Genomic DNA, 18,871 nt, shown 5'->3' with positions numbered 1-18,871 from the left:
GCCCTTCACTCGACTTCCTTTTTCACCCACTACTCTTCATTAGGAATAGAAGTACTGCAAGAAGGCTGGAGAGATGGCTCAGTGGTTAAGAGCACCGACTGCTCTTCCAGAGGTCCTGAGTTCAAATCCCAGCGACCACATGGTGGCTCACAACCATCTGTAATGAGATCTGATGCCCTCTTCTGGTGTGTCTGAAGACAGCCACAGTGTACTTACATATAATAAATGAATAAATCTTTTAAAAAAAAAAGTACCGCAAGAAGGTAACCTCCTTGAAGAAATAGGCTAGCATCTCTTCAGCGAGGAAGAGTGGGGAGAGGAACTCACTGTACAAACCTAGCAACCTAAAGTCTGGTTCTCCAGTGGAAGGAGAGCACCAACTCTAGAGAGGTGAACTCTGATCTCCGTGTGTGCACATAGCAAGCACATACCTGCATCCTACACACAATAATAAATTAATTTTAAAGAATCCACTTGAAAATAATGAAAAGCAGGTAAAGGCTACTCTACTACTGGTGTGTGAGGTATGGCAAATGCTCTCTGGGTCCTGTCACCTCAGACCTTTCTAGTACCAAGCATCTATTAAAATGTTGGCATTGGCCAGGTATTGTGGTGCACACCTTTAGTCCCAGCACTTGGGAGCCAGAGGCAGGAGGATTTTGTGAGTTCTAGGCCATCTTAGTATACATAATGAGCTTCAGGATAGCCAGGACTACTTAAAGAGATCCTGTCTCAAATCAAACAAAACAAAGCCGACAACAACAACAACAGAAATTGCTGGCATCATCTTCTATGGGCCCGTGGTTTTCCATACTCCCCTCAAACTTCAACCTATAGATTTGCCCAGTGGTAAAGCCTGGATGTGTTAAAGAGTTGATAGTCCCAAGATCCATTCTAAGTCACCAATATCTCTTGGGCACAAGAACTGTCTAACCCTTAGCTCCCACCTGTCAGGTGGGATGAGTAACATGTATATATTTTGCAGCTTCTCAGAAATCCCTGTAGGAACTGAAACCCACTCCTCTGGGCAGTGTCCCTTTCCTGTCTCACTTCCTTATCCCCCAAGATGGGTGCTTTGCTTGGCAAACATACTCAATTTACCTGTTTGTGCTTGAGACCCATCTTAGTTAGGGTCGGCTTCCAGGGGACCACGTGGAAACTAGATGCATCTACAAAAGGCTGATAGCATACGTTCTGATTCTTTTCTTTGTGTCTGCTGAGACGATCAGTTCTTGCCTCTTTACTCTGAAGCTGTGAAAGTCACATTGTTGTTTCATGACAGGAAAGCAGTATCCTTGTCATCCTGGAATAAATACTACTGGGTGGTCCTTCTGTCTGTCATGCCTCAAGGGAGTCTGCCCCACTGCCACAAATTATGTATTCCAGTTTCCCACATTGGGGGAAATCACAGGGTCAGTACATCCGAGTACAATCGCTCATGGTATCCTGACCACGGCTTTCACGCCCCGCCCCCCCTTGGAAAGCATAGTTAATGCTGTCCCAAAATTGTCAAATTATGGAAAATTTACAAGTGAAGCAGAGCCACCAGTTTCTTTCCACTGCCCTTTTCAGTTTGGTGACAGATCTGGAAGTGCCTAGGTTTTGTTTCTTAGTCTGTGGCATGGCAGAAGGTTCTTGCTCCTCTGTGGTTATGAAAGTTGCTTGTGCACACTTGGTGAAGTGTTTAGCCACTAGAATTTTTAATTTAGATTCAGTGTCAGTATCAAACAAGTATTTTGTTTGCTTGTTTCCTCTTGAACAACTTTTAGTAGTTGTTATTTTTCAGTTAAGTTTTCAAATGGTTAGCCTGATGGACATAGTTCAGGAAGGGAGCAAAGAAAATTGATGACTACAGCCTCAAAAAAAAAAAAAAAAAAGACACAGGAAAGAGGCCATTTGTTTCTCAAATACCCCCATTCCATCCCTCAAACACTTAGTGTAACCCTTAACCCTAAGAATCTAACCAAAGGCTGTGGGACTCAGTGGTAAGGTGCTTGCCCAGCATGTGAGGCCAAGTTGGATTCCTTGTACCACTCAGGGAAGCAGGGACAACGTTTATGGACTAACAGGCCCATTCTGAGTGAGCCAGAATGAAGAAAAGCCAGGAAAAACAAAGGTGGTTCCAGTTGAAGGTGAGCCCAGTACAGAGAAGACAGCGATTTCCTGGGCCAGGCAGGGAGACAAGGCAGGAGGCCTACCTAACAGTGATGGAGACCGTGCGACCAATATTCAAGGATGTACAACTACAGCACAGGGCCACCTGGGCTTCAGCTCTCTGCTAAATGCTTCATCTTCGGGAAATGCCCTGGAAAAGGTTGGAAAATCAAAGCTGGCTTCCAGTGGTGATCCTTACATGGGTAAGGCAAAGGGAAAGACACAAACTGGCTTTTCTTTTTAAGTTTAATTTATTTATTTGAGACAGAGTCACACCATGTAGCTGACCCAGAACTCACTATGTAGACTAGGTTGGCCTTGAACTAACAGAGATCTGCCTGCCTCTGCCTCCCAAATGATGGGATTAAAGGTGTGCCACCACATCTGGCCCTTGTTTTTTTTTTCTTTCTTTCTTTCCTTATTTCTTCCTTTCTTCTTTCTTCTCCCTCTCCCTCTCCCCCTCCCCCAACCCTCCCCCTTCCCCTCTCCCTCTCCCTCTCTTCCTGAGAGAGGGTTTCTCTGTAGCCCTGCATGTCCTGGAACTTGCTCTGTGCACTAGGCTGGCCTCAAACTCAGATCTACCAGCCTCTGCCTCCTGAGTTCTAAGATTAAAGGTGTGCACCACCACCACCTGGCTCCTTTTTTCTTTAAAAAAAAAAAGACTTTAAGATTTACATTTACATATCTATTGTGTGTGTGTGTGTGTGTGTGTGTGTGTGTGTGTGTGTGTGTGCTCATGTGTGTTGGGGGAGGTACCTGTACAACAGCTTCTATGGAAGTCACAGGACAAACTTCAGGGGTTGGTTTTTCTCTGACACTGGGAGCCACTGCAAGCATTCAGAGGTCAAAGGACGACTCGTGGAAGTGGGTCTCTCTTTCTGAGGTATTGATCATAGGGTCCTCTGGCTTGGCAGAAAGAGCCTCTCCCCTCTGAGCCTTCTCCCCTGCCCAAGCTTGCTGTTCTTAACCTCCTAGAAACAATTCTAAAAGACAGTTTGTGCTCACTTCAGCATTCACATACTAACCTTCGAATAATACAAAGACTTACCATGCCCTCCCCACAACACAGAACACATGACCGACGGGTTGTGTTGGTAAAGTGCTGTCCTTGCAAGCATGAGGATCAGAGTTCAATCCCCAGAATCCATATAAAAAACTGCCTGTGATGGCCTTCACCTGAGATCCCAGTCCTGCAGGGGCAGAGAAAGGATCTTGGAAGCTCACTGATCAGTCAACCTAATTGGAAACCCCATGTCCTAGATGCACGCACACACACCACACTTGGAAGTCATGTTAGGATGAGCTGATGCTGGGCTGAGTAAGGAGAACGGAGACTGAAAATGCAGAGGGTCTAATGTGGCAGTGTGCGGCTTCAATCTTAACACTTGGGAAGCAGAAGCAGGTGGATCACTGTGAGTTTAAGAATAACCTTGTCGGGGTTGGGGATTTAGCTCAGTGGTAGAGCGCTTGCCTAGCAAGCGCAAGGCCCTGGGTTCGGTCCCCAGCTCTGAAAAAAAGAAAAGAAAAGAAAAGAAAAAAAAAAGAATAACCTTGTCTTCTGTTCTACATGGCAAATTCCAGGCCAGGCAAGTCTGTGTAGTGAGAAACTGTCTTTAAAAGGAAAAATGAAATCAAGGGGTTTGCAGAAGTCCGACCTTGAAGCAGTGGCTCCCAGACTCTTGGACTGTGGGAAAGAGTCTCTGATTCTTAGCTAAGTAGTTTTGAATTCCTGTGGGTTAGTGTCAGGGATGTGGCCATCTGAGAGGATGGGAATGTCAAAGTTTTATTTTCAAGGCCTCTTCCTCAACTTAGCTTAGCACTTGTATTATATCTGATTTATATTCTGTGCACAGGGATGGGAGTCATGATACTGGATAGGAAGCCAAAAAACTGCAATCCTGCTAAACCCAGTGCCACGTGCCTAGTGAACCGACTCAGTACTCAGTGCCCTTGGGTAGGAAAGTTCTAGGCCAGCCTGGGTCACATCAATTTCGAAGTGATATAAAACAATGCAAAACCAAGAAATAGTGAAAAGTGGCTGCCCCGGTCACTCAGGAATAGGGCTGGTGTTTTAGACTAAAACACTCTAACCCTGTGCAGAATGGACTGGGGAGCAGGGCGACTGATCCCCAATCCCAGACTGCGCTCCCCAGAGCACCACCATCACCATCACCCGAAGCTTAGAGGAAGGAAGCATTCCAAACCAGCCTCAGTTCAACTGAATTGGAACCTTAGGAATACTTCAAACCTGTGTCAGAGGGCCCAAACCAAGGCTTTCAAATCCAGTCAACAGCTGACCAAGAAAGGCACAGAAATGAGCAAGGAGCCTGTGTGTAGAGACTCCAGAATGACAGAAGGATGCCCCTCAGACACCTGGGCACTAGGACAACTTCATCCCAGTCAGAGGCCAGGCCAGGACTTTGGACTGTTTTCAAAAGGAGCAGGAAATACTGATCGCTGTGTGGAATCTTCCAACTTCTAAATGCTGGTGACCAATGTTAAAACTTACGTTTCATTTTGAGAAATTAATTAACAGAGAAACACAAGGCCTAAATATAAGACATTTGTAGGTCAGTGAAAGGCTGTGCTGGAAGCGAGAGCCTTGGAGCTGGTGAGTATAGGCCCACCTCCTGACAAGCTACCTCCCCCACTGGACTCTATCTGCCCACCTCTTTTTAGGGTGTTTTCTGTACCTTCCCCTCTGCATTTAGGGGCCCAATTTGAATATGACATTATATCACTTCAATTTGAGCTTGATCTTACCCTGCCACCATCTTTGGAGTCCTGAGTCTGTTTTTCCCTCAAATCACAATATTTCTGGAGGTTCAAATATAGGGTTGGGCATGGTGAAACATAGCCTGTTTGCATTGGCCAGGGAAGGAAGGAAGCTATCTTGGCAAATTGGAGGGGTGTTTGTTATTCAAGATGAGGAAGAACAGAATCTGCAAAGAGGAAAGGTGACCCTGTTGTTGGTCTAAGGTGGGCTGCGACCCCTCTGCGAGTTGAACAGCAGGTTGCTTAAGATCATTGGGAAGCACAGATATTCACATTTTGATTCATAACTAGAAAAATTAGAATTATGAAGTAGCAATGAAAGTAATCCCACAGTTGGGGCTCACCACACACACGGACCTGTATTAAGGGCTGAAGCACTGAGGCTGAGAGCCTAAAGCAATCTGCGGAGATCGTTATCGGCACAACTGGAGGGCACGGAGCTGTGTGAACTTGTCAGCCTTCATCCAGAGTATGACGTCGTGGTTGTGTGAGAGAATGTCTTTATTCTTGGGAGATTCCCAGCAAAGCGTTTAGAGGTGAAATGTCATAATATATGTAACAGTTCCCAAATGGTTCAGAAAAAAAGAGAAAGAGACCCATGAGTCCTGGTGAAGGATTTAAATAAAGATAGATTCTGTCTTCCTAGTGAAGCTGATGTTGAGCGTACGTTCCTACACTATAACAATGAGCAGGACCGAATGGGGTCTCTCTGCCTTGGCAACATTATCTTTTTTTTTAAATTAAATTTATTTATTATATGTAAGTGCACTGTAGCTGTCTTCAGACACACCAGAAGCGGGCATCAGATCCCATTACAGATGGTTGTGAGCCACCATGTGGTTGCTGGGATTTGAACTCAGGACCTCTGGAAGAGCAGCCTGTGCTCTTAAACACTGAGCCATCTCTTCAGCCCGGCAACATTATCTTAAGTGAAACAAGCCAGGCCAAGACTGGTAGTTCCACCAAAGACTGGAAAGAGAACGCTCTGAGGGCTGGGCTGGGGCAGGAGAACAGAGCTGGTTAGTGCGTAGTTTCCATTTTGTAAAATGAAGGTTTCATCCACCTGCTACATAACAGCGTCAACACTACTGTACACTCAAAAATTAGGAAAAGTGGGTAGGGAGGAAGAGAAAAAGATGCACAGAGGGGAGCTCAGAGTCAGGTCACATTGTAGATCACTGTAGTCTCTGTCACATCAGGACGTGCGAGGGGAAAGCGAGCGGCCTTGGTAGTCAGACTTGGAAGCAAGTGCTGTCCTTGCTTCCTCTGCTAAGCTGGTGGCTCCTTCCTCCAGCTTCCCCCTGACCCACCCCCAAGCGCTCCGGCCTTCAATCATGTACTTGCACGAGCGCTTCAGCGAGAGCAATGCAATTCAGCTTTCAGCCTCTGCAGTAGAGGAGGATATGCTGGAAGTTAGGTATGGACCGAGAGTTTTCTCAGCACTCCCGCACACTGGTACATTGCCACCGCAAGGATAAATCCTGAATCGTCTGACCCACGTCCTCTGCTGCTTTACTTCACAGAATCCTCCTGACTCTGATGAACTGGGACCCTTGAAACTGTGAACAGAAATAAACCTGAAGTGGCACGATCATGTGCACCTCTGATCCAATCTCACGTACACACTTACTCTCATGCTTTCTATACAGACCCACATTCACATACCGGTACAATTGTGCATACACTCACACTCTCACCCACACACATACACCCTCTCACACACAGTCAGGTACAACATATTTTTATATGTGCGCGCGCACACACACAAGAATGTGTCTTTTTAGGGGCTAATTAGAGGCCGGTGGTGTAGCTCAATGGTAGAGCACTCAAATCTTCTCCAGTAGCCACCTGTGAGTGCTGGGCTCATGTGCACCTGGCATTAGTTGTGTGTGTGTGTGTGTGTGTGTGTGTGTGTGTGTGTGTGTGTGTGTGTGTGTGTGTGAGAGAGAGAGAGAGAGAGAGAGAGAGAGAGAGAGAGAGAGAGATCTCACTATATAGAAGATCAGGCTAGCCTGGAACACACAAAAATCTGCCTGCCTCCACACTTCCAGAGGACTGGAATTAAAGATAGATCATATATAACTTTTATCTTCATTTTTACTTAGCTATTGTGAATAGGGCCATTTTTAATTTTCTTTATCATCTAGTAAAATGGCAGCACACTGCTGCGGCTTGTAAATACGCCAGCATTCACTTACCCAGGTCTTTATTTATTTATTTTTATTTATATTCTTGGCAGGGTGCGGGGGTAGGTGGGGGAAAGGTGTGGGGGGGTGCATTGAGACAGGGTTTTACAATCTAGTTTTGGTTGGCCTGGAACTCCCTACACCCTACCTCCTACCCACTGAGACAGGTTTCTCTGTGTGGCCCTGGCTGTCTTAGAACTTGCTCTGTAGACTAGGCTGGCCTCAAACTCAGAGATCTGACTGCCTCTGCCTCCCCAGTGCCTGAATTAAAGGTGTGTGCCACCAGGCCCAACTTTGGTCCCGATATTTTACAATCAGTCTTGGTCGTGAGAAAACCTAAGACAACAAAAACACGGGTTCTTAATGATCTATGCAATTTTAAAATCTGTATTTAAAATTTTCTACTGTGGATTTGTTTGTTGTATGTTAAATAAGCTGCTAGGCTGGGCGTTTACTTAAAATTTCTGCTTTAATAAATGAAGTGGGGCTGGAGAGATGGCTCAGTGGTTAAGAGCACTGACTGCTCTTCCAGAGGTCCTGAGTTCAATTCCCAGCAACCACATGGTGGCCCACAACCATCTGTAATGGGATCTGATGCCCTCTTCTGGTGCATCTGAAGACAGCTACAGTGTACTTATATATAATAAATGAATAAATCTTTAAAAAAAAAATAAATGAAGTGGACCCTGGTATGGTAGCACATACCTTTAATCCCAGTGCTACAGGGCAGAGGCTGGCAAGTTTCTATGCATTTGAGGTCAGCCTAGTCTAGGAAATGAGTTCTAGGATATCCCGAGGTACATAGTAAGAACTTGTCTCAAACTACATAAAAAAAAAGATTAGCAAGCTCAGGGTGTGACTTAGTGATAGAGTGAGCACTTGTCTTACACAGAGGACCTTGGGTTCAGTCCCCAGTTAAGGAGAGGTGGCAGAATGGGAAGAGAGGAGGTAATTAGCAGCTTGGGGACAATGCTTTGAAATGTCAGAGAGCCCTGTCTGAGACTCCACAGGCTGGAAAAATATCAGTGAGAGAGCAGGTGGAGCCAGAACCCGGGAAAGGACTGAGCCCGGTTCCAACAGCAGACTCTGCAGCGGCTGGCGGCACTGTCTGGAGTCCCACCCTCCATATGCTGGATTCAGACTCTGGAATAAACCCATTAAAAGAAAATCAGGCTCCAGGCAAACGAAGATACTTACAAAGCCCATCTGGACAGACAGTCCCAGGCTGAATTCCTCAGCAGACTCTCCCCCACCCAAGAGGAGCCACATCTTATATAGTTAAGAATATTTTATCGGAGCCTCACCACGGCTTGGCATATAGTGCAGGTCTATAATCCTAGTATTTGGGAGGCAGAGACAGGAGAGCCAGCCTGGTCTACATAACCATTTTGGGGTTCCAGACCAGTTTTGTTTACAAAGTCTCAAAACAACTCTCCTCAAATAAAACAAAACCAAAAGCATCTGTCACAGGGCCAGCTGTGTTGGCTCATGGCTAAAATCCCAGCACCAGAAGACTGAGTCAGGAGACCAAGACGTCAAGACTGAGCCAGGCATGATGGCATACACTTTTCATCCCAACCCCCAGGAGCCGGAGGCAAGCTGATCTGAGAAGTGCCAGGCCGGCCAGATCTATATAGTAAGTTCCAGACATCCCATCTAAAAAAAAATATCCATAAATAAATAGATAAATAAGAACTGAAGGCTGGCCAGGCATGCTGGTGTATGCCTTTAACACCGGCACTCCGGAGACAGAGATTGATGATGTCCACATCGTCTACCTAGCAAGGCCAAGGCAGTCCTGGGTTTCAAAGCAAGACCCTATCTTAAAAGAAACAAAACAAAAACCTGAACCATACTGAACAAACACAAACCATCACAGGGTTGTGGATGTAGGTCGCCAGCAGCATACTGGCTTTGTACAACCAAAGCAGAGCAAAGGCAACAGCAGCAAACCGATCACGTACACGAACACAGGTGGGCAGGCTTACCAAGCGAAGTCTGGGAAACTCAGTTAAGCTTTAATTTGAGCTGGGTGGTGGTGGTGGCACACGCCTTGAATCCCAGGACTCAGGCGGCAGCAGCAGGTAGATCTCTGTGAGTTCATGGACAACCAGGTCTGTAGAGTGAGTTCGTTCTACGCACAGCCAGGGCTACACAGAGAAACCCTGTCTCGAAAAACCAATAAACAGATAGATAGACAAACAGATATTTAAAGAGGGTAACATGTCAGTTTTAATTTGGGATAAGCTGTGTGTATTAGCAGTCACAGCAGCCCTAGCCAGGGATGTGTTTTTTCTCCCAGTCTTCTGGCTTTTTCATAACATTCATTTGGCCGTTCTTGGGCCAAATGAAAACAAGACGCACTCCCTTTACAGAAAATGTGTACAAGAAAACCTGTTGCATAGAATACTGTAAGACTCTTGAACTAGGAGCAGCTAAACATCCATTGACAGCAGATGAATAGATAAATGGTGGTCTTCGTGTAATAGGACTTTGGGCAGCTCTGCTGTGCAAGTCAAAGAAACCAGACCATTTATAACTGAGAAACCAGACTAACTCCATCTTGGGTTCATCTCCATCTTAGAGAGAACCTGACCTAAGGTTAAACTCAAGTTAACCAACAAGCCTGTAGCCAGCACTAGTCTCCAGGTCACTCCCCAACAACCACCGATCAGGAGGAAAGCAGGAGTTACAGTTGTTCCTAAAGATATTTACTTATGAAGGTTTATGGCTTGGCTCCCAGCTCCAGCCAATCATTTTAAAGGGCAACAAATTCCATAGTAGCCCCCACAATGAGATGTGTGCCAAGCGGGAATCCCCCTTGCTTGTTCGCTTGCCTCTATAAATGCTTGCTTAAAACTGGGCTCGGGGCTTCACCCTCCCGTCCTGCTGCATCAGTGATGGCCGTGTGGCCTGAGCTCGAGCTTGGATAAAGTCCCTAGTGCGATTGCATTGGAAGCAGCTCCTTGGTGGTCTTTTGGGGTAAGAGAAATTGGCACAGCAGTAACAATGGGGATAAACTCAAACAAAATGCTGTGGAAGCAGTCAGACACGGAAGAGCAGAGCCTCGTGATTCTGTGTAGATCAAGAACAATAAATGGACAGATCTAACAGTGACAGACTAGTGACTCTCTGGGAGAAGTGGCTGGGGGAGTATCTGGGGGAATTTTGAGGACTCTGAGTATTGCATAAGCTCATCTGGGTGGTATTTCAGAGATATGTATTATGAAAAACTTCAGACAACCTATTATTGAGTGAACTTTATATATGTTATACCTAGGCTTAATTTTTTTTAAGATTAAAAAACAAAAAGCCTTTTTATTAGCCAGGCAGTGGTGGTGCATGTCCTGAATCCCCCAGCAGTTGGGAGGCAGAGGCAGGTGGATCCCTGAGATGGAGGCCAGCCTGGTCTACAAAGTGAGTTTCAGGATAGCCATGACTACACAGAGAAAGCTGTCTCAGAAAACCAAAGTCAAAAGCAAAAGCAAAAACAAAGAGACCAAACCAAACAAAAATCAACAATAAACAAAAAAAACAAAACAAACCCAACAACAAAAACCCCAAAACAAAAAACCTAAAACCCCTTTTATTTATGTGTATGCGTTCTTTTCTGAGTATATAGTTTCTCATAGAGGCCAGAAGGGGTATCAAATCCCCTGGAATTATAGGTGGTCGTGGAGTGCCCTGTGTGAGTGCTGGGCACTGAGCTGGGGTCTTCTGGAAGCGCCATATCTCCAGCTCCTACACCTGTTTTAAAAAGGAGAGAAAATTATTTAACTTATTTCAGACCAGGCATCGAATTCATGCCAGGTAATGAATCTAATTTGGTATTTGATTGCTCTTTACTACCTCTGATCACTAACTTGTGTAGTGTGTATTTGTGACAGTGCCCCTGTCAATCATGGTAACAATGATCTGTGACATTCCTTGTCTCCCTCTGGCCTTTCCTGTTTTCCCTCTATACCCTCTTCCTAGACGACCCCATTGAATCCCTGGGTGAAATCACACCTCAGTGATGACTCCTATGTGTATGACTCAGCCCAGTCGCCCCTCCCCATGCCCACACAAATGAGTCTGCCTGCAGAAACCCAGTGGTTGACCTGATGGTTCTTTAAGGATTTCACAGATAGAAGCCTCCTAGATTGTTCCCCATCCCACTGTCCCATCCCCCTTGACCAGGTTCCAAGCCCCAAAGCTCCCCATGCTTCCTCCCTTCTTTTCAGTAGTCTAGGAACTTCAGAGTAGTTTGCATCTGTCTCCTCTGAGCACTGTCTCTGCACTTGGTCCAGGCCCAGTACCATATGCCACAGCAGACAGAGAGAGCTGTCCCCGCCAGCGGGGACCCAGTTATTCAGGGTCCCGAAGAGGCTTTCTACCTGTGGGCCAAATGGGGGTGAAGAGAAGAAGGAGCCCAAGCAAGAGTCTATTGTCAAGGTCTCCAATACCTCAACAAAGAGACAGCGTCCTAAATTCTTTTAGAAGCCTGGTTTCTAGGATAAGAGTTCCATAAAAATATTATCTCAATTTAGACCTGTTTCCCTAGGTTGGCTCATGCCACATGTTGTCTAGAAAGACTTTATCCAAATTACCAGTTTTATGTCAACTTTCTGTTACCAATGTTACACTTTTTTAACCATATCTAATAACTTAAAAGCCAATAGTCCATAACCAAGGCATGTAGAGCATATTTATACATTTAAAACCAATCAGAAACAAAATTGGAGTGGCTACACTTATCTTTAATATTTAGACCAAACACCATTTTTATTTTTCTAGCTGTGATTTTAAGAGAAGCACCTTGTCACCCGCTAAGTCTAATAATAAATCAGGGATTTTTCTAAGAGAAACAGCCATCAGCTCCCACATCACAGAATCTGAGGAGCTGCTGGTGCCTTTAAGATCAGCTCCTGTAGACGCTCTGCCCCCGGGCAGCTTCTCCAGCTGACCTAGGCTCCTAGCTGGAGGTACAGGGCTCCAAAGGCCAATTGAAACTGCTTTTTTATTCAGAGAGCACTTCTTTTTTTTTTTTTTTTTTTTTTGGTTCTTTTTTTCCGGAGCTGGGGACCGAACCCAGGGCCTTGCGCTTCCTAGGTAAGCGCTCTACCACTGAGCTAAGTCCCCAGCCCCCAGAGAGCACTTCTTAACCTGTAGTATGACCGTGTTTATTTCTTTGTTAGATTCATTTACTTCTCTGTGCATAAGTGTTTGCCTGTATGTATGTATGTATGTATGTATGTATGTATGTATGTATGTGCACCACGTGTGTGCCTGGTACTCTCAGAGGCCAGAAGAAGATGTCAGATCTCCTGGAACTGGAGTTCCTGAGAATCAAACCCCGGTCCTTTGGGAGAGCAGGCAGTGCTCTTAACTAACGGCTGAGCCATCTCTCCAGCCCTGTTTGTTTCTCACATCATATTCCTTATAACCAGGAGCCAGCCAAACAGGGCACCCGGTGCTTTCTCTATTCTCAGTGAGGGCTCTGAGGGGCAGGTGAATGTCAAGTGTCATGAAACCAGTACCTGCCAGGCAGCATATAACCAAGTGGGGTCTAGCAGTCTCAGTGGTAGAGAGCTTAAAATGTAGAAGGTCTCAGGTCCCACGACGATAAAAATGAATACATCTTTTTATCCTACATACAAATTTCTACTTCCGAAGGCACACATCCTGAGAGCTTCACCTCCTTCGGTCTGACCGCGTGTCCTAGGCCTCTTTTTTAGTGGTGGAGTATACTACTTTACACAGATGTAGCTACATGGAATTTTAATACTTTTTACTGTATATGTGGGGAAGAATGCATGTAACTTGGTGGCATAATGAAATATCACAGTGTCTAACTCTCAGATCGACACACGGAAAGCTTTTCAGGAGACCCTTGCTTCTGCCTAGTCACCATCAACCACAGAATAACATCTGGAGTTTTATACCGCTGATGGAGTTTTCTTCTGACCTTCCCAAGCCTAAGTGTGTTTAAGGGGTTCTAAGTTCAAATAATTCCCTTTGTTTATAAAACTAGTTTCTCAACCCACACCTAGTTATCCAGTTTTGATTATTTTAAAATATTATTTATCTAATGTGTATGAGTACACTGTCGCTGTCTTCAGACACACCAGAAGAGGGCATCGGATCCCATTACAGATGGTTGTGAGCCACCATGTGGTTGCTGGGAATTGAACTCAGGACCTCTGGAAGAACAGTCAGAGCTCTTAACCACTGAGCCATCTCTCCAGCCCCAGGTTTTGCTTTTTTAAATGATTCATTATATGTATTCAATGACATGACACTGTATTACATTAAAAATTACTGTATGTTGTACACATTCCTGTAATATCTCCTATCTGTTTCTTCCTCACCACTTTCTCCTCAGACTAGTCCCACTTGACAGTTTTATAAAATTTTTCTTTACCCTGGCAATGGAGACATTCCATGTTTTCCATCTAGCCTGTCTCCTTCTGGACTTCTGTGTGGTTAATTTTACATATCAACTTGACTGAGACAGGAGACGGACAGATAGTATTAAAATCCTATTTCTGGGTGTGGCTAAGTCTGTGAAGTTGTTTGCAGAAGAGATTAGCATTTGAATCGGTAGACTCAGGGGAAAAAAATTGACCTTTGTCAAGTGGGCGGGCTTCGTCAAATCTGTGGAACATATAGGTAGAATGAGAAGTCGAGGAAAAGCAGAGCTCTTTGCTCTGCCTGGAGCTGGGAGGTCATCTGCTGCTGCTCTCAGACATCCGAGTCCTCAGGCCCCCTGGCTCCAGCTGGGTCACACCCTCAGCTTTTCTGATGCTGCAGCTTACTTGCCAGCACCTCACGGGACATTCTGGTGTCATAATGGAGTGAGTGAATTCACTTAACAAATTCCCTCTTAGATGTCTGTACCTCTCCCTGTCCTAATGACTCTGTTTCTTTGGAGATCTTGTCCACCTTGCTTTTCAGTTCTCTAGGAGCCAAGGAGGCTGACCCCTGCCCTCCGTCCCCTTCATAGCTCACCTTCATGGTTTGTTCAGTTGCCAGCTCAAATGCTGGTGCAGGGGAGTACTGACTGTGTGGTGGGGTCTGTTTGAAGAACGGGCATACAGAATTGTATAAATCATATTATCTGCCCTGGGGGAACTGACATGTTTTGGGAGAGAGACAAAGAAAACCACATATCACTCAGCAGGATTTCATTCTAGATGCTAAGAAGTGTAGAGAAAGTTCACTTACATCAACCCAGGGACATGGAAAATTTCCAAGAGATGGCTAAAGCGAGATATAGTGAAAGAGAATGTTCCAGTGGAGTGGGGCCATCAAGATGGCTTAGGGCAAAAGTGTCCTCTGACCTGTATAAGTAAGATTATCATGTGTGCCTCCCCACACAGAAATTTTTAAAAATTAAAATCTGTCTGTGTGAGACAAAGTTTCTCTATGTAACCCTGTTTGTCCCAGAACTCACTATGTGGGCCAGGCTGGTCTCAAACTCATTGAGATCTACCTTCCTCTGCCTTCCGAATGCTGGGATTAAAAGAGTGCACCGCCATGCTTGGTTAAAAGAGGTTTTGAAGAGCACTTCCTTTGCTCCCAACACTGATGTTAGACCTGGGCCAAACGAAGGTGAGACTGGGGAAGGAATCTGTAGAAACTGTAAAGTAGGAGAAGCCGCAGGAAACAGGGCTGCAAAACCAAATGAGGACGAGCTTCCTGACGGGACATAGCATCCGCCGTGCCAAATGCCTCCAGAAAGTTCCAGGAAAGATCCCCAGATTGTGTAATTTGGAGAACATAGCTAATTTGCTTGGGTAGTTTCAGAGGAGAACCGCGGACAGGAGCCAGATTGCCAGTGGGTAATGAGAGGGGAGAAGTGTACAAGAAGGCGCTTTCTAGAAGCGGAGGTGGGTAAGGAACTGATCGCAGGACATGCAGAGGGTACCAGAAGGATGGTGGTCTCTGACAGCCTTCTGTAGCCAGCTGGTTAAAGGGACCTTCAGGAGAAAGTGGGCTTGTGGGTAAGGGTGTGTGTATTCAGGTGATGGAGCATACATATCTCTTACGATCTATCCTCAGAAGACAAGAAGCACTGCTTCTAGCCAGATGTAGGAGTAGGGGAAAATGCTTAGGTAAGGAGTTGGAAGTCATTTGCACATGAAAAGGGTCTTTTGTGAAGAACCAATAAAGGAGCAAGGACTGCAGAATTGGGGAACCTGAGGAACCTTTTATGGCCTTTTGTGCTATAGCTCAGGTCTTTGTGACTGACTCTGAGCCACTTTGGGCATCACTAGGAAAGAGAGAAGGTATGGAAGAGACTGAAGGGCAGTGGACTACGCTTTGAGCTCTCTGACACACATATCCTGTTCCCATTAGTGTGTGCTAGCGTGTGGAAAGATTCTGAGAACTGATGTTCTCAGTTAGACTTTGATAGACATTGCCAAATCATAGTCTAATAAGTGAGTCCATTTTCCTTTTCCTCTACCATTAATGATGCCAATTAATCTCTGCCCATCTGGTAGGTGGAAATATTAATGACTAAGTTTTTGTTCCTTCTGGGAGAGATCCACCAGTCCTCAGAGATCAGTGGGTAAGCCCTGTCCTTCCAGGTCAGCTCTTCTCTACTTGTTCCCAGGCTAGACCCTTATCTGGATAGATAATTTCCTACCCATACTCGGATCCTTGTGATCCATATTCTTATCTTCCTATCTGCATAGTTGGCTTTTCATGCAGATTTCTCATTCACACTCCTAGTTATTACCAGTCTTTGGAGGACACTGCCTTTTGGCTTCTGGCACACACAACCACGTCCTCCTGGTGGTAGCCTGGTGGTGCAATGCTATTTATTTCATGGTCCAACAGTACAGTGTAATGGTTCTTGGCCTTAAAACAGAATGAAGAAAAAGATTGTATCAGCACATACTTGTCACCCCAGCACTGAGGAGACTGGGGCAGGAGGATTGCTCCAAGTTCAAGGCCAGAGTAAGACCTTGACTCTAAACACCAAAACAAACCCAAAAACCCCAAACCCCAAACTCTCAACCTTTAAATACAACTTGGATATATGATAAAACAGAGATGATTCCTTAAAAAAAATTATGCTAGGTGAAAAATGTTAGAAAGGAAAGACGAGAATTGTCTGATTCCATTAATGAGACGCCTAGAGTGGGCAAATTCATAGAGAGGAACCGTGGTGACCAGGAACTGAGGAGAGAGGTACTTGTCATTTAAAGTGTATAGAGTTTCAGTTTGCAGATGAAAACTCTGGAAATGGATGGAGTGATGGTTCTAAAACATGAGGAAACCTGACAATAGCAAGTATTGTTAGGAGTTGTAAAGGGCAGGGCATCGTGAGAGAGAGAGAGTGTGTGTGTGTGTGTGTGTGTGTGTGTGTGTGTGTGTGTGTGTGTGTATCCTTTAACCTCAGCACTCAGCAGCAGAAGCAAGTGATCACTGACTTCAAAGCCAGCCTATGTAGCAAGTTCCAGGGCAATCCAGGCCATACAGTGAGACCCTGTCCCAAACAAACAGCCTTGTCCCCATCCTCCCCCTCCCAATCAAACTGCACAAAACCAATCCTGTATGACGAGTCTATCTATTCTGTGTTCACAGTGGACACATCTAAAGAGAGAGTGTGGATCTCGTGGTTATCAGGGACAAAGGAAGAAGAGGGGATGAGACTATAGGCCTGAAAGTGCTCTAAAATGAAGCAGTAGTGATGGTTGTACCAGTGAACTCTATTTTTAGGTAGAAACTGTTATGGCGTGTGAATTTTATACATCAATTTACAAAAAGAATGCAGGGAGATAGGTAGGGAGAGGGCTGTGTGAGACACAGTTCCATTTCTACTCTTCATTCCAGAGACACAGAGGCTGCTGTGTAGCCTAGGCCGGCTTTATCACTCCATCCTGCCTCAGATCTCGAACATTTGAGATTATGGGCTTATTTTCAGGTCATTACTTTTGTTTGTTTGTTAATTGAAGTACTGTTGCAATGAAGAACACTGAACTAGAAACAAAGGAAGGAAGGAAGGAAGGAAGGAAGGAAGGAAGGAAGGATGGAGGTAGGGAGGAAAGGAGGAAGGGAGGGAGGGAGGAAAGTCACTAGGGTGGTAGTCCTCTTCATTTAAAGGCAGAGATTGTTATGTAAGGTCTTTGGGGATTGGAGGCCAGCCTGGTCTACATAGCTAGTTTCAAACCAGTCAGAGTTACTTACTGAGACCTTGTCTGAAAAAAAAAAAAAGAGATTAAAAATAAGGAAGCAGTCATTTTAGGCAGTTCTCACAGAGTTGCCTCAGGCTGTAGAGTGGAGCTCTGCTGGCTTGAAGCCAAGGTGAGTGGTAAGTTCTATCTCTTGCAAGCACTTGCCCAGCATTAGGTGAAGGGACCTTGAAACAGTTTTTCCTATCTCTCAATCCAATCTCTCCAAAATTAAAAATGTCTTCCCTAAATCGTTCTGAAGAGACAACTCAGAGTTAATGGCCGGGGTTGGGGATTTAGCTCAGTGGTAGAGCGCTTGCCTAGGAAGCGCAAGGCCCTGGGTTTGGTCCCCAGCTCCGAAAAGAAAAAAAAAAAAAAAAAAAAAAGAACCAGAGTTAATGGCCTAGAAGGAGACTCAGCAAATGGGGGATCAACTGTTTTCCTTTGTATGAGCTAAGAATGTATTTTTATACTTGAACCGCAACTAAGTAAAATCTTAGCAAAATACTGTACTCAGGAGGTCAGGCGCTATTGCAGTGGTAGAGCATTTGCCTACCTGGGTTCCACACCTTGCTTTCCCAAAGGAAAAGAATATACTTACTATACTTAATTATACAATTATATATATATATGTATGTATTTTTATGTATTTTTAATTTCATTTAAAAAAAAAAACAAAACAAAACCAACCCCAAAACTACAGGGATTTGATTTTGGTCCTTGATGCACAAAATACAAAACATTTTACTCTTTGGCCTTTTCCAGAAACAGTTTGTTTTAGCTAAACACCAGAGAAATGTTAGAAATACTACTGTATTCTAAGTCTGTACAAAGATGGATTAGCTGCCAGCTACTGTCACTTCTCAAGGATAAAATAGCCTGTGTATGAGGGGAATGTCAATCAAATTAACCAGTCATAAAACTCTCTTGGTAGGTTCTGTAAATTTGAGCTTAGAGAAGTTAATGAGGTTAGGGGACAGAATCATGCTTGTAGCTCTTGTAATAGGAAAGGAAAATAAAGGAGAAAGGAAGTGAGAAGAAAAATGCTGGTGTCGTTTTTGAATTGATGATGATAAAAAAAATGCTAATTTGTAACAGCGACTTTGAACACCTGTGTGTCGCTGCACTGAGTGAATCTTTTGTATGCATGCCTGCACTCGGTCCTCATTAGAGCTTTGAAAAGCTGAAGTCAGGGAGACCCTTGATGTCACCTCCAGCCTGCCAGCGGTAAAATGCAGTACTTTGTCCAGGAAAAAAAAAAAAAAAAAAAAGGCATGAGATTAGAAAGTCAAGGGTCTTGCGTGTTATGCTTTGGAAGGGACTGGATTCTGTTTATCTTTGCTGGGTCATTATTTAGACAAAGGGGCCCTGAAGGAGTCTCAGAAGGGACGTCGGATGGTCAGCTGTGTTTTGAGGTGATAACAAAGATGGTTTTAGGAGGCACCTCTTAAGTCAAGAGGTCGGAGAGTTAAGAGCAAGAGAGAGTCTGTATCCGTGGTTACAGAACAAGCTGCAGGTGACTGGGTGGACACAGAGTGGAAGACAACTCCAGGGTTTTTGGTAACAAAAAAAAAAAAAAAAAAAAAACGAAAA

The 18,871-nt window shown here is 44.8% G+C and overlaps 1 protein-coding gene and 1 pseudogene across 1 annotated transcript in view; both read left to right on the top strand.

Annotated features, from left to right (window-relative positions):
• Positions 1-18,871, top strand: part of Slc23a2 (solute carrier family 23 member 2) — a 157,722-nt gene that overhangs the window by 44,683 nt on the left and 94,168 nt on the right. The gene's annotated exons all lie outside the window — the stretch shown is intronic.
• LOC134486158 (choline/ethanolamine kinase-like) overlaps positions 1-18,871 on the top strand; it is a 63,552-nt pseudogene extending 44,681 nt beyond the window's left edge.

This window comes from Rattus norvegicus, chromosome 3 (genome assembly GCF_036323735.1).
Source record: "Rattus norvegicus strain BN/NHsdMcwi chromosome 3, GRCr8, whole genome shotgun sequence".
Taxonomy (NCBI): Eukaryota; Metazoa; Chordata; class Mammalia; order Rodentia; family Muridae; genus Rattus; species Rattus norvegicus.
The sequence above is the reverse complement of the archived record's forward strand: the minus strand, read 5'-3'. Positions and strand labels throughout refer to the sequence as shown.